Source organism: Tachypleus tridentatus, chromosome 8, assembly GCF_004210375.1.
Source record: "Tachypleus tridentatus isolate NWPU-2018 chromosome 8, ASM421037v1, whole genome shotgun sequence".
Lineage (NCBI taxonomy): Eukaryota > Metazoa > Arthropoda > Merostomata > Xiphosura > Limulidae > Tachypleus > Tachypleus tridentatus.
In genome coordinates, this window is record NC_134832.1 from 13,320,058 (window position 1) to 13,336,400 (window position 16,343).

Below are 16,343 nucleotides of genomic sequence, written 5' to 3' on the forward strand. Positions count from 1 at the left end.
TATATGACTCAATAAAATACCTCATAGTGTATACTGGCTCATGCAGATTTATAACTGTATCACTTAATTGGAACAAACATATGTGTTATATCATATATAATACATATATACATTTAAAGCATGGTTCATGAGTTAGGGCTACACTTTTTGCTCCTCATCGCTCACAGAATTTTCTCTTTACGTTGAACGAACCTAACATGAACAAACGACGTAATAACAAACATTTCCAACATGTTGTTTGTTACTGAATGTTTTCACAGATGTATCATTTAGTCCCAAATACGCTACAGTTAACTAAGTAATACATTCGTGACATGCAAGGATTCTATTTCTAATGCTTCATTGTGAGGGTTTCCCCTGCTTTTTGGTGAAATTCTAACTCAGTTGTTGCATAGTGACTTATGCAACAATCTTACGCTGAGTGTGTTTCATTTTGATTATCAGGATCAACACGCCTGATTATTTCAACCTTTGCTTTGCTTTCAGCTTTAACTCTTTCTTTATGAGAGTTTTTACGGCTTTCTCTTGATTAGAGTTGCGATGCAACTTAACCATTTTTTTAAATAATATAGTTTTTGTTGAGATTAGTTTTAATGAAGATTTTGATAAAATGTTTCATGACAAAGTTTGTGGTATAAATTATAATATCGTACTGCAAAGTAAATTGAAAATGTCCATTCAAGCAATACGTCCAACAAGTTCATAGTTCAGATTGTGGTATAGTGTAAGGTTTAAAATCCAGAATGATTTTGCCGTAGACTACGACAAGGTTTTTTGATATTTTAAAATATCGTATACCAAATAAAACAGAGGGTGTTGATTCCATTATTTCATGAAGAAACTATTAGGTGCAGTTCATAATAAGACGTTCCATGTTAATGACATAAGTAGAATGTTTAAGATAAAGATATGTTTTTTTGCTTGGATTTTCAACACAAATTTTTATTGTGACAATTTTGGTACAATTATTTCGTTGTTTAATATAATTTCGTTGTCTAATATAAGTGTTTTATTCTTAGGATACCAGTGGAAGTGTTTAATTTTCTATGATTAACTAGAATAATATTTTTCAGTGTGACAGTTGTGATCCAAATATTTCATTGTAAATATTTTAACTTATGTAGTTCATTATGAGGATTTTGCTCTAAATGTTTCACTGTGACGATTTCGATAAAATCTGTTAAAATGCTGCATTGTGGAATTTTGGTATCACTGGCTCTTGATGAAGGATCCTGTCCAAATATTGTGAGGATTTTGATTGAACTATTTCAAAAGGCAATGTTGTAGACAATGGCTAATTAAGTTTGTGTTCATTATTCTTGCTTAAGTATTTTATAGTTAGAAATTTGAATCAAAGTTTCATAATGAAGTTTTTAGTTTGATATTCAAGTTTTTGTGAGTATATTTACAGCTTTCATGAGTAATTCTTTCATTTAAATCTAAAGTGCATGAACAACTCAATACGTTATATAGAAAAACCAATATTAAATGATAGTTAAATATTAGTGTTACACTGTTCCTGGAAGTAGCCATTTAAGCAAGCTATAGAAAGAGAGCTTCTCAGAAATCTACTAAATAAACAGAATGGTCAATAAAATAATTTGATGTCAACTAACTACTTTGATACTAAAGCATCAATTTCTTCTTTATTGTAATAAAACTAATATTTACTATGAACGCAGTAGTCTAGATTTGATTTCAAAAAATCGATAGAAACAGAGAAAAACCACAAAGAAATAATCAAAGACGTCTTTCCTCTAAGAATATAATAGAAATTGTAATTAATTCTTGTAATCGACCAAAAATATCGCTGATAGATTTTATATTAAGATTCTAAAACATAAGTGTTATCTTAATTCACTTTTAATTAGCGGGAAAGAGCAACGTGTAGTTTACACCTGGCACTAACTCTGTCAAATACGTTACACATACAATGCCCAATACGCGACACATCTAGCATTAATCTGCCCAGTACATTTCTCTCACTAATAAATCAAATATACGAAATTTCATGCAGACGTTATTGTTTCCATAATCAAGAGTTAGCAACAAAGAACTCAAAACAAAAGCTAACGTTTGCACAGTTTCACTGTTCGGTTGGTTTGCTTTAACGCAAAGTAACATGAGAGAGAAGAAACTCGTAATTAAATTAAGTATAGTATCGTAAATACAGATTTAGAATAGTGTTTGTTATATGCAATTTTTATCTCACAAATTATAGCTTACTTGTAATTAATTCTTCATATTCATAATTACGTTCAGTTAATCTACTGTTTCACTTTCCAACAGACTGTTTACTCTCAGTAAGTTTTTTTGTTCTGTTTTTTCCACCTAAAGTGTGTGGTAATTTTATTTTCCAAAAAAATTCGGTCCTATTGGAATATAATTTTAATATTAACAATATTTATTCGTTGATTCATCTCCATTTACTAAACAAGAAACTCAATGATAATGGGAATGAAAAATATACATACAGGTTAACTCTAATTTCATCTAACATTACATATTAATAAAAAGTTGTGTTCTTGAAAAATTTATTATCAATAGTTAAACAACTTTCATTTTCAACACCATAATCAATTTAAGAATTTTAAGCTGAATATAAATTTAAATATATAAAAATAAGCATTTAAAAAACATTTTAGCGTTAAGGCGTGCACTTCGTAATCTGAGGGTCGCGGGTTCGCGCCCGAGTCGCGCCAAAACATGCTCGCTCTCCCAGCCGTGGGGGCGTTATAATGTCAATCCCACTTTTCGTTGGTAAAAGAGTAGCTCAAGAATTGGCGGTGGGTGGTGATGACTAACTGCCTTCTCTCTAGTCTTACACTGCTAAATTAGGGACGGCTAGCACAGATAGCCCTCGAGTAGCTTTGCGCGAAATTCCAAAACAAACAAACAAACAAAAACATTTTATCTGTATTTAAAGTATATTCTCTAATACTATGAAAACACGGATTTTTTCAACGAAATCGCTTAACTGAAAACATATTCGTCTGTTTCTGTGTATGTGTACACGGCTCGGCATGGCCAAGTGTGTTGAGGCGTGCGACTCCTCATCTGAGGGTCGCGGGTTCGCATCCCCGTCGCGCCAAACATGCTCGCCCTCCCAGCCGTGGGGGCGTTATAATGTGACGGTCAATCCCACTTTTCGTTGGTAAAAGAGTAGCCCAAGAATTGGCGGTGGGTGGTGATGACTAGCTGCCTTCCTCTAGTCTTACACTGCTAAATTAGGGACGACTAGCACAGATAGACCTCAAGTAGCTTTGTGCGAATTTCAAAAACAAACATATGTATATATTTTTGATTTTTTTTTTAATTACCCGAAATCAAATAATGTGACTTTCATACACATGAGTTTGAACGTTCTAGCAAATACCGTAGTGTAGAATGATTGATTAATTTAACTGAATAACTTCGTGTATATATTATAAAAGTGTTTTTTTTTCAAAGATCATCACCGATATTTGTGATTATTTCCTAAGGTTTGGTGAGCCCCAAGTTGCACATAAAGAGTTTTGTCTAGAGTTAAATAGAATGAAAAAGGATTATCTCTCTTTCTTCTATAATTATATAAAAGGTCTGACAATCTCATTTATCAAGAGTTGGAACTTTTTCTGGTCCTTTTGTAAATGGAGAAGTACTTCCTTCCTTTGAAAGACGAAGTCTTTCCGAGGTCGATTGAGTGGAAATGTTTAAGTTGAAGTGTGCTAGCTCTCCATTTTCTTCATCAAGCTAAGAAAGTCGTTAATTACTAACCAAATTATGTTTATCAAAAATGCATGTAATTACATTTTATATAAATTTACTAAAGTGAAATAAATAATAAATTTTCTAAAGTACTTAATCGATTTATTATCAAATGGATAGAGAAATGTCTAAAACAGCAAGAAATTTACAGTATTTACTAAAGTCAAAAAATAATAACATTCCACTAAATAAACATATTAAGGATACTGACCGGAAGTTTACGATATTAGTACCAACTAAATAGTGAACTAGAACACGTGTTTTCAACCACAAGCTACATCCTCTGTTGCTGGCAGACGAAGAAAATCAATCTCGCAGAATTTTCAGGTTTATAGGTTAGGAACATAAAATAATTAAGGATCTGTTTGATATTTTTACAAACTATTCGAAACAGTTTTAATCATGATTATTCTATCTTGACATGTAGGAGAACAAGTAAAACCCTAAGACGTAAAATCCCGGTTCTATAAAACAGCTTAAATGAACTGATTTGTGTAGCTAATTAACAGTTGGAAAATAACTAATGATGATGGTATAAGACACAATTATCTCTTGTTTATTTTATTATTACAGCGTTTATACAAACTGTCAGCTTTTGTGTGTACTTTAGAGGTAAATCTAACGCTTGCCTTAAATAAGAATTTATTTATTTTGGCTCTTTTCCACTTCACGTTTATATTTTTGTAACAAGTAAATGTTATCCAAAAAACCACTGCAACATCATGAGTGTGCATTTGAAGAGGTTTTGACATTTATTTCGTTTCTAAACAAAATATTATTAGTAATATTACTTTCACTTTCCAGACTTGAAACATTTTTAGTGCCATTCACAGAGGTTTCTGCACCTGAAGGCAAAAGTTTTAAAACTGTTTGTTGGATGCTGATTTGTGGTAGTATGTGTTATAGTACACGAACGAAAATAGTAAGTTCTAAAAAGTTGCTCTTTCAAGCCTATAGTGTTTTTAATCACAAGTGGAAATGACTCCAATTACAAGTGCCATCATACTTACCTGTAAATAGCTACAAAAGTGATGTTACTTTTGTCATAGTTTTTTTTTAGATTCGTAACTGTGTTGTCAATGTTATGATTAACAGGTACCAAAGAGAGATCTGATTTTTTTAAAATGATTCTAGGATCTAGATGGCTTTTACGACAAAAACAAATTTGTCATCATTCTCTATGGAAGTTACATTTTGAAATATTAATAGCATTTTTGTAATTATGTAAATTTATTTTACTGATAACAATTATGGTAGTTAATATATTGCAACTTAAAAAAATGGATTTAGTGTAATAATGAAGGGGATCAGATTGGTGAGAATAATACAAGCAAATCATTTGTGTAGCGTTGAGCTTAGCAACAACAATATAATAAGCAAGCAAAAGTGTGATATTAATTGTCATATATAATATTTAAAGAAAAATTTTCTTCTAAAATAGAGAACTATTTGTCTGCTAAGAAATAGAAAGACAAAACTAAACATAATCTTTTACCACTGGCTGAGTAATGAAAGTTTTAATTGAAAAGTAGAAATAGTAAACAATTAAGAAACACATACTGTAGCTTACGCATATTGATATTTTAACAGTTTAAAATGAAAAATATGGAATAAAAATTAGACGACAGATCTGTTTATTTCCTTTTGTTTTCCAGTGTTTCCGTTCCAAATCTTCATTTTGGGAAGGATGTCACAGTAACTTTTCCTTATGATTTTGCTGGCACTCTTTTCTAGACCGGAAAATTTAACATTCACATCATACCATCTCCCACTTTTAGTCCTGATTTGATTGCAAAATTAATGAGAGGAACTTTTACATATATATATATATAGCTTTTAAAAAAGGAGGTACTCGTTTGCTCACTTTCCCTCCATAAAGTAATTTGTCAACTAGCTCATTCATGTGATTCATGAAAAGAAATACCTGTAACTCAGTTCACTTACAATGGTTTAGATAGAAAGGCCGTGGTTATCTGTCTTTGTGTAATGCATCTGAGGCTAGTATCGTTTAAATGTATTCTACATTTTTCACATTTCAACTTATAATCAAAATAATTTACACGCTGGTATTATATATCTTATAAATGAAAATAAGTAATTAGACATACGTTTTGTATAGCATATATTTGAGTTGAAATAATGTTCTACAAGTCTTGATGAAGAGTAAAACACTTAGACTCTTGAAACAAAATATCTAACAATAACAAATACGTTTACAACATTCGTACTAATATTTATGTACTAACAAATATGTTTATATATTTATATTTTAAATTTTAAGCCAAAATATCAGTAATCCTCGATTTCTATAGGATACATTCAAATATATTTGATATATCTGAGTGAAATCGTAATACCTCTGACCAACGTTCTCTTATTCTCTACATATACCACAGAAACCGAATCGCTGTCTAACTCTACACAGAGGCAGTTAATGGAAAAATTCAACCTCAATTAGTTACATTCATTAACAAAGAAATGCTACTAATTTTATACAGATATTATCAAACACAGCAATATTTATCTTGTGATAGTTACTCCCACTTTGTTTTTTTTTTTAGTTTTATTATAATTCAGTTAATTTCTATCATCTAATGCAATAACTTGAGGTACATTTGACACCTCTTTTCTTTCCCCCTAACGGAGAAAAAGGTTTTGATAACACTTAAGATTTCTCTTCACTATGCTCAAGTATAAAGATATATGAATCGCATACATTAATACAACTTACTACATAGTTGTAATTAATCTATGTCAGATGTTTGTCTAGACACCTGAAAGAGGGGCCCTGTAATCAGAAGACACATTTCGGGGTTGCATATGGTATCAAATGACCAGAAGTCTTGATGTCTCACGATTGATTGATTATGCAGGGTAGCAAATATAATTAATGAGCTGTTTCACGATTGATTTTAGCTGTCAAAACAGATAGAGATAAAAAATACAAGTTTAGACAAGGTCTCACTTTAATACCTTTTTTATAGTTTTCTAGTTTATTTTAAGGATCATGTTTTTCTGCTTGCGTGTAATTCGCAGGAAGTTATTTGTAATTAAACATAATTGTAGTCCTTTTTTTACAAGAATGATTTATTTTTTAAAGTATATAAAGGCAGTGTTTCAAAAAATATGCGATATATTTATGATAGATAACGGATGTCCGCTGGATGTATTAGAAAGTTTCGCTTTTAAATAACAAATAAGTGTACTCAAAAAGGCTTAAAAAAGAGGAAGATCAAGTTATATGAAAATTTTAATTTTTATGTTAATTCTATAAACAAAAAAGATTCTAAAAAATAAAATTAAAATTCAATTGAGTGTTTGGAGTTAGCGTCATTTTTTTGATGGAAACAGAAACATTTCATATATTCAGGACTGGTACAAAATAAATGGAGAAAAGGTGAAAATATAATATAAACTACATTTTTAACAGTTAGCAAATATGCATACTTTGTTTATTTGTTTCTAAGTTTCGCAAGAAGCTGGACCCGCTGATTTCCTTTAATAGTCATTTTTTTCACACAGACGGCGTCATTAGCTATGTTTTGCAGTACGGTCGATCTATTCTTGGTATATATGACGAAATATTGAGGAATTATACGTCATTCGAAATTGCGTTAGAAGGGCAAGGAGACCAGTCAAAATACAACTTCTTACCAACTCAATGAAGAAAAAACGGTATCAATCGGGTCTGAAATACAAGAACTGGACGCTATAACAATGGAGGAAGGTGTTATTCAGTAACGAGACTTATTTCATCGTACAGGGTCAAAGAAGTCTGCATATTCGCAGATCTCCAGGTGAGAAACTTCGAGAATCTCACATCAATCAGTTCGTAAAACATCCCTTGAAGAAGATGTTTTGGGGCTTTTTCAGCTACTATGGCATCAGAGGCTTACATATCGTAGAAGGTATGATGCGAGGACCACAGTACATCGAAGTTTTGCAGAGTAGAGTCGTTCCAGAATTGAAAAAGAGATTTCCAGATGGATCTGGCATTTTTCAGCAAGATCTGACTCCGTGCCACACATCGAAACTTGTGAAGAATTTTATGACTACAACGCGAATAAAGGTGCTGGACTGGCTTGGAAACTCTCCGGACTTAAATCCTATTGAAAATCTCTGGGCGATTTGTAAAGAAAGACTTCGGGAAAAGACTGTACTACGAAAGATAAGCTAATTGAGATCATAATTCAGGTGTGGTACCGCGATTCAAAAATTAGTAAAGATTGCAGGTAACTCGTGGACTCGATGCCATAGCAGATTAATGATCTTCTGAAAAATAAAGGCGGTCATATCATGTATTAATTTGTGAGTAATTTTTGGATTCTCAGAAATGAAACGCAAAAAATGTGAAAAAAATTGTAATTTGCCGTCTTGTTTCAATTAATTTGCACAAGGGTGTATAATAATAAAAGGGTGGGTCTGTGTCTGTGTTGGACCGCCATAACTCCAAGAGGAAAGGACTTAGAAACTTAAAATTCTGCAGAAATACTAAATGGTCTTGATGGTATGAACCTTTTTATTCATAATTATCCATGAACGTATGCGTGTAACCATCTTTTTGTGAGGTAAGGAAGCAAATAAACACATACAAAAGAATATGTGACTGCTCTATCTCAAAGAAAAAAAACCTAGAAACCTGAAATTTTGCAATTGTACTAAGTTGACCCTGAAGGTGTGCACCAGGTTTGATTACTTATCTTATCCGATCCACGTGCGTGAGCATTTTTTCAATGAGGAAAACTAGCAAGAAACGATATAGAACAGAAGTGGTTCCTTATTCTAAAAATATAAATTGCAAACAGACACGTACGTGCTTATCTCTGTGTGCGTGTGACTGCTATAGCTTAAGAAAGGACCTAGAAACCTTACATTTTTCGCCCACACTAAGTGGACCATGAGGGTGTGCAGCTGGATATTTTATTATTTGTCCATGTGCTTGTGCACATGCGCGTCTTTTTTATTAGGCAAGCTAGCGGAAATTCACATAGAAAAGAAATGTAACTACCATATCTTGAAGAGGAAAGAAGCACGTTTTGTTAACAATGCGTCCAACAATGGCTTTTATATCATGTTGCTTAGCAAGAATTTGTTTGTTTGTTTTGGAATTTTGCACAAAGCTACTCGAGGGCTATCTGTGCTAGTCGTCCCTAATTTAGCAGTGTAAGACTAGAGGGAAGGCAGCTAGTCATCACCACCAACCGCCAACTCTTGGGCTATTCTTTTACCAACGAATAGTGGGATTTACCGTAACATTATGATGCCCCCACGGCTGAAAAGGCGAGCATGTTTGGCGCGACGGGGATGCGAACCCGCGACCCTCGGATTACGAGTCGCACGCCTTACGCGCTTGGCCATGCCAGGCCTGCACATATAGGACATATAGTTACAATCTGCTACAGACTCGAAATAGTAGAAAGCATTATAGCAGGGAAGATATCTGCAGTTATGAGGGTATGTAATATATAAAACTTATCCTTAATTCAAAAACATTACATGAGAAACAAAATCAGAACTTACTCCAAAACTTAGAAGCAGGTATTTTACTCAAATTTTGCTCAATTTTACGATCCCTGAGATGTAAACTAAAATTAACGGTTAAATTTAAGACTTAAAATCAGAAAGATTATTTAAATTCATTATTTTATCAATACATTTATATGTTACAAATAAACTATCATAAACATAATCACATACAATAGTAAATTTTGAGAACAGGTAACAGTCGTGAAGATATCGATATCTTTCTTGCTTGTAATCTCTGTTTGAATGGAATCACGAATTCGTTAGTTAATAAATCCTGTCCACAGTGTTATTAAGAGTTTTCTATTTAAAAATTCAGTCGATATATTGAAAAAGAATATTCATATACTTCACTTATTTCTAGATACCGCAGTAGAAAGCTTGATGGAATATATATTATTAAACATCACAACAACAAAAAACTAAACTTATACAGTGAAAACCAGTTTCTTTGAGTTAATGAAAGTCTTCGCAACTTTCCTCATTATTTACACAAAGCGTCATTATCTCTTTGCTCTCTTGTTCTTAACTAACATAATGCAGCGGAATTTTAAGGAACTTAAAGCAATAAATTATTGGGTTCAATTCTCCACAGTGGCCATAGCAGATACCTAATGTGGCTTTGCTCTAAAACAAACAAATCTAACTAACATACGTTTCTTGGCTCATGCACACAATCTTATTTTCTTGTTTGTTATGAGTCAGCTTTATTTTCTCACATAACTTTCCACTACTCATATTCAGTAAAAAAGTTTCACTTCATTGGATCACCCAATTTTACCTATTTCGCCTTTCCTTGAATCTTTTCGCTGCTCACGTCATTTGCAGATCAAGTTCATAAAATCCTTTATTGGTTTCCATAACTTATATTCAATGATACTCACTTCAAGGTCTTGTTCAAAACCAAGGATCTTCTATGCGTAAGGTGTAAAACGTCTTAATATGTTTGACGCTACTTTAATGCTGAAATAAGTTTACGTATTTTATCATCACTTCCAGTAAGAAGAGCATAAAATATTTTCCGTAGTACTTGCTTTTGGGTGGGCAACAGCGGTGAATTGTTTCACTCAACAATAGAACTAATCAGGCTAAAAGAGTTACACCATTCGAAAACTTAAATGAAACTCTGAATTATAGCAATCCTTTAAGAAACATAAAATCTAACGGTGTAAAATATAAACTGGCAAAGCACGATCCATTGGTTAGTAATATAGATAAGATAGATTATAAAAGTGACACCTCAAATCGAGTGTGGAAGTACTATCTTTTAGTCTATTTTTTAATTGAAAATTCATATTTGGCCAGTTAAACGTAAGTGACGAAAAATATAATACGCCTCACAGTAATATCTTATCACAGCTTTTAACTTTGTAAAACAATCATGGGTAAAACAATCAATGTTGAAGTTATACCCACAACACATACGATCAGTTACTGGATAACAAAAATTATTTGATATAAATTCTTTATATTGTTCAGGTTTCATTTTATCGATGAGTGCAACAAGGGCAAAACATTTTATAAAAAGTCTAAACAAAATATAATTTACAATGCAATGTAACTGCTATAGCTTATAAAATATGGAATCATTTCAAACAGTCACAACGTACAAAAAATATAAGGTAACCATGGTAAGCCAACTTTACAAGGTGAGGGTGTATGTCAGATGCTCATGTTATACATTGCATCTGGTGCCTAGGGTGATATAGGTTCGCAATATGACGAAAAAGTGGTTAGTCCACTAGTGGTGCATACTCACTTGTTCATAAATGTACCTTTTCATTTTTTACAAACTTTTTTTTAATAAATAAATGAAGAAATGTAATTTATTGGTTGTTTGTAATCAAAGATCACACTATATCTGGTAAACTATTTTCCTAAGTTTGTAATTGTTACTGCAGGATATGTAAAGGAACCTTAAAATTCACGATAGATTTAGCAGTTACTGACTTGTAATCACTCTTCAATGCTAAATAACGACGTATAACTAAAAAGTGATGGGCAACTTCGTAACTTTATCAAATATTTGACTTTACGTTTATACTTTATACAAATAATTAATGAGTACTGAACTTCCAATATTATAGCTTCAGCAAGTCAAAACCACTATTATAAAATATTTTATTCCCTACGCTCATCTTCGTTGTTATACTGAATATTTTAATTCCACATAAAATTTGAAATAAACAAAATAGTTGACACTTAATAGTGTTAGAGTTGTAAAAAAAAAAAAAATTATCAGGCAAGATAAGCTAGTTGTAACACTTTTCAATAATAGTGAACATTAACCAAGATATAGTTCATGTAACGATTATCAAGAACATGAAACATGAGGAAATATATGCTTAGAAAAACATTAGAAATAGACGACTAACATTGGAAATATGAAAATTCGAAACATTATCTACAGAATATCCTATATCAATCTTCAGTTTCCAATGATTTTTCTCAGGGCTATCTAATTTTCTGTGACAACCACATTAGAATACATTTCAGTCAGTTACTTTCTTCTTAAAAACATGCTAACTCAGGTGAAACAGTCTTTGAAATTCTATAATTATTCTGAAACGACAGTACATTTTTCAGCTTCATAAGCAAGATTTACACATGTAAAGAAACTGAAATATGTACGATAGGAAGGCACTAATGAGCCTTTTTTCTCTCTTGTGTTTCTGGGTGTATAAATAGCGCTTACGTTCATCCACGAAATTGTTTCCCCCAACTTAGATGTAAATTAACGAAGGCTAGAAGGGTCATAGATTGTATACAGCTGCTGTCAAAAGTCTAAATATTCAACCCAAGTTATTCATGCCCATGTTACTTCATCTTACTTCTCTAATTTTAGTTTTGCCATTATTGGAGTAAAATTACTAATTGAGTTTCATTGTTAAGTTTATTATTGTTCACGAGCAGAAACTAAAACATAATTGACATTACAAATCACATTTAGCAATATTTATTATAAACATGATGCAGTATGATAAAGAAAATAATTAACAGTACATAAACTAATAAGAAAGAATGAAACATTTATATAGTATTCTGTGCTATTTTCCTATAGATATATGCTCATGATATGCCTCCATTAGCTCAGCGTACGTTTATTGGCTTATGATGCTAAAATATTGGTTTTGATACCTGTGGTTGGTACAGCACAAATAGCTCATTGTGTAGCTTTGTCTTTAAAATTAAACAAACAAGAGTTTTTAATACACGTGCGCAATTTACGCTTATATCATAGCCATACTTCTATGCTAAGACAAAAGCAATTTCATTTTCCTTTAAACCTTTTTCTCAGAAGATAAATGATAGGAGTTAGTAAAGGCTTTATAACAATCAAACAAATTTTACTTTAAACATTTAATAGCATATTGCACAAAAAAGAACACTATTTTTCTAAGTTTGCTTCAGTATCCCTAAAATGTAGATTGAATTTAAATATTTGTTTTTATTTGAGTATTTCAACTACAAGAATGCTTTTTCAGTTTGAAAACTGAACTTTCTGTAACTCAAGTCACTATAGTTTGCTATTCAGTGTAGTTTCTAATTTAAGCGCAGATAGTCTAGTCGCTTTGCGCCGTAAAACACCAAACCAAACTAACTGGTCGTACAAGATATTTCAATAGTGTTAAGCCCGGCATGACCAGGTGGTTTGGGTGCTTGACTCATAATCTAAATATCACAGGTTCGAATCCCTATCAACACCAAACATGCTCGTCCTTTCAACATTGGGGGTGTTATTAAATGTGACGGTCAATCCCACTAAGAGTTGGCTGTGGATGATGATGACTAGCTGCTTTCCCTCTAGTCTTACACTACTAAATCAGAAAAGGATATCTGCGATAACCCTGGTGTAGCTTTGCGAGAAATTAAAAACAAATGAACAAACAATCAAAAAGTGTTAAATCTGTAGAGCCAGTCCATTGAGCTTAACCAAAATAGCAAGAGTTTAAAGTTATTAATGTTTAGTTAAATTTATTTTTTGATTATTAAGTATTTGAGAATTTTATATTTACGTCTTTTCATATAGAAATTGTTATGAATTGTAAAAAAAATTACTGTGTGGAACATGAAACAGTAATTCGTAATAACAATTATTCCACTTTTATACTGTGAATAGTTGTATTAACAATAAGCGTCATCTGTTAGGTAATAATAATATTATTTTAACTGTTTAAAATTGTGAAGAAAATTAAGTAAATTGTTATTTTTGCTCATATTAACTTTCCTGTAAAAATAAACATTTAAATTGCAGTCGGTTTCCTATCTCATTACGTCTATTTTAGAATGCTAACAAAAGACAAAACAAAAAAAGAACGTACAAACATATTATCTCAGCAGTATCGAAAATCCAGCAACAGATAAACAGACGAGTACACACACGTCTACAGATATAATCTAAATCGGATAAAGTAAAAGTTCGTCGTTCAGTAATTCACGAACATCCACTACCGGAACCTTTTAGTAGGCTATAGTGACTGGCAAACAGTTACCAAGATCTCTTAGTCCGTTAGAGAAATCAAATTGAATGTTTTAAATTAACGAGCAAGCTTCGGGAAGCGGATCTATCGACTAGCGTAAATCACCTCTAGTTTGAAGCGGAAATAATGTAGATGAGATAAATTTGTATGCGGATGGTTTTGTCTCTTTAAGACCCCATTATCTAGCATATGATGCTGATACATCAGTATAGACTAGATCTTAGGAATTGGTTCAAAATCTTTAAGAAGTTAAAGCATCATAAATTCTCTTCAGTAGTTCTAATACCTTGTAAAATGAGCTTTGAGTTTTAATGGAAAGAAAACAGGAAGAATCTCTCTCTCCTTTTGTCTATCTATTGGCTTGTCAAGAAGAACAGCAGGAAAAACAAAACACTGTCTGTTAAGATGTTCTTTTGTTAAGCACATTGATTAACGAGCTGCAGCTACCAGTGAGGGCCGAAGCTAAATGTAACCGGTTTTTGATTAGGATACATCAAAAAGAAAAGGATACAACCCTTCGTTCTCCCTCTTATCATTTTCATTTACCTTCTAAATTATACTTTCCTCTAAATATATATCGATATTTTTTTGAGTTTTAGAATTTGATTAATTAATATTTCCTAATTCTCCTTCATAAATAACCGCTGAAAAGAAATGAGAAATTAATACCTTACTTAACTACTAGAATTAATCATTATTTTAAAACGTTTTAGAAAGACACGTTTGCTAGGAAGTATGTGCTATCACGAAACAAGTTTCTTTTATGTTTTAACGTTTCTAAACTCACATTTTTAACTTAAAGGAAAGATAAGTATAGCAGTTAGTGTTAGGTAATTCAAAATATATGGTTAATTACAATTAAAATATTATTATCCTTTTTTAAATTTCTATTTACTTCAAATTATTCAAAGAGAAGAAAAGAGTTGTTATAAAACTTAAAACAGAACCTAACTAATTAAATATTTATTTGAAACAATAATCAGTGATGACGAGAAACCCACTTGTTGAGAAATTTATATGCAAAACGGCTCGTTTGGGCTGAGAAAACACTTTACATAATCTATGTAAAGTGTTTTCTCAGCCCAAACAACCGTTTTTCATATAAATATTATTTGATTAAAATATTTATCTAACTTGTATTTCTACTTATTTGTAAGCTGTACCACGAATTAGATACTTATTTAAATCTTTGAACAAAGTTACACACTGGACTATCTGTGTCTGTCCCCAACGGATAGTGAAACAGTTTCTATGGCTGTAAGTTCGCAGACAAATCGCTGTGTTACTAAAGGGGGGATTAGATACAGAGAAGATATTCAGTGAAAGTATGAATTACTTTGTCCATTTTTAGAATATGAATCACCAAAAGTTTCTTATTTTACTGTAATAACTAAAAAACTTTGATAAGATTTCATCTGAAAACACTTTAATCAACAATTGATGAAAAATTCAATCAAGTTCAACAAGAAAAACAGTGCTGGCAACAACAAACATGATAATAACCAACCCGAAACAAATATATTCACAGAAGTCGTTAAAAAGCCGTTTTTCATGTTTGAAATAAAAATATAATTATTGCATCGATTACTTTTAAAAAAGTTGCATAAACAGACACATAGCACGAAAACATAAATCCTGAAAACAGGCTGGTCCTTAACTAGTTGATCAAAAATAAAAAGCTCTATCGAACGTTAGACATCTTTTCATCATTTGTTAAAGCTATTGTATATTTTGTATATTGTATGTTTATTTGAAAAAAACAAAAGATGAAACGAATACTGAAGTTAAACAAGTATTGTATCTCTTCCCAATACATTCTCAGAGTCACATTAACAGAAACTTCTTTTCAAGCAGTTATGAGAAGTAACAATTTATTCAACGTATGTGAAATTTTAAACACATTAAAAACTAACGTACCAATCGCAGCCCAGCGGTTAGTGACTGGGCTGTAAAACTGTTTTGTGGTTTATGGGTGTCGTTACCACTCCCCTAATCTCTCCGAAATAGGAACATGGGATAGTGGTTGTATTATCATTATTTGGTCTGACAAAAGTAGCCCAAGTGATAGACATTAGGCTCTATTTTTTCTCATGCCTAAAATATATATATAGCTTTATAAATATACTACCACTACGGAATATGAAATCATCAATACTAGATATAAGTGCGCTTATTACCCTCAACCCCTCATTGGTTAGGCTATAAGTCTGAAGGTTTATACCCTTTGTATGCACAACATAGATTGTCCACTGTATAACTTTGAGATCAACAAGAAATAAAAAAAACAAGACATAGTTACCCCCAGTAGTCCGGCTCCACTAAGCTGTTTCAGTTTTATAATTGTTTTATCGTTATTATTAACAACTATCTACTCACAACTGGCCACAGACGGTAAATGGTATCTTAGGTACTACATATTGAGGACTCTAATGTCTATATCTGCACCTTAATATTCCTTTTCATCTATAAAACTTCCACAAAGTTAAATGTGATATGTGGCATATTTCTATCAATACGTAGGTCGTACTCTTGGGAGAGCTTTCGTATTAAGGTACATTTTCTCTTCCCACATTGAAGTTTGTACCCTAGTTT

The 16,343-nt window shown here is 31.9% G+C and overlaps 1 long non-coding RNA gene across 1 annotated transcript in view; it reads left to right on the forward strand.

Annotated features, from left to right (window-relative positions):
* The window catches only part of LOC143258552 (uncharacterized), a 53,622-nt gene that overhangs the window by 4,942 nt on the left and 32,337 nt on the right, over positions 1–16,343 (forward strand). The window lies entirely within an intron of this gene.